At 38.0% G+C, this 784-nt stretch overlaps 1 non-coding gene across 1 annotated transcript; it reads left to right on the forward strand.

Annotated features, from left to right (window-relative positions):
* Positions 1–422: 422 nt before the first annotated feature.
* On the forward strand, positions 423–524 carry LOC111727174. Its single transcript, XR_002774789.1, has one exon. It is a non-coding gene; the product is annotated as a U6 spliceosomal RNA (small nuclear RNA).
* Positions 525–784: the final 260 nt, after the last annotated feature.

Here is a 784-nt window from a genome sequence, read left to right on the forward strand (position 1 = left end):
AGGGCACATGTGGCACCTCAACTGAATCCAAACTACACAGAATAGATCCCTTTATTAATAGCTCCCCCACCCCTTTTACGTGTTTGGTAAATGTGGAGAACTTGTTGTAAGGACATATTCATTTGTGGCTAAGTTGGATTTGAATGAAAAGTAACTGGTATATTTCATTCTAGTTCCACTAGTTCCTCTGGATGGGATATTGAAGTAGGGGCTCCGAAGCTCTCAGTGAGCTAACAGCATTCACATGACAAGCTGGACTGAGTACTTTTAAAACTCTTTAAAGTGCTTATGTATTCCTTCATTGATGATATCAAAATCCAGAATGCATGAGATGTATCTAATCGAAACCAGGAGCCATAATGGAAGAACTGAAAGTGCACTGTGGCCCCAGAGTTTATGCACTGTGGCCTGTATGTAAATTGGAACAATACATGCACATATACAAAAACTACAACAATACAAAGATTCGCATAGCCTCTGTGCAAGGATGACAAACACAAATTAGTGATGTGTTCCATATTTTTTAGGCTTAATCCCAGGGATGCAAGGCTGGTTTAACATACACAAATCCATAAGTGTAATCCACCATATCAATAGAGGTAAAAACACCATATGATCCTTTCAATAGATGCAGAGAAAGCATTTGACAAAATTCAGCATCTTTTTCTAACAAGAACACTTAAGAATATAGGCATAGGTGGCACATTTCTTAAACTGAGTGAAGTCACCTACAACAATCCCACAGCTAATGCCATACTGAGAATGAAGTAAAACTAAAAGATTT

The sequence above is a fragment of the Otolemur garnettii genome, unplaced genomic scaffold (genome assembly GCF_000181295.1).
Source record: "Otolemur garnettii isolate 467f Iridium unplaced genomic scaffold, OtoGar3 scaffold00003, whole genome shotgun sequence".
In the NCBI taxonomy this organism is placed as follows: domain Eukaryota; kingdom Metazoa; phylum Chordata; class Mammalia; order Primates; family Galagidae; genus Otolemur; species Otolemur garnettii.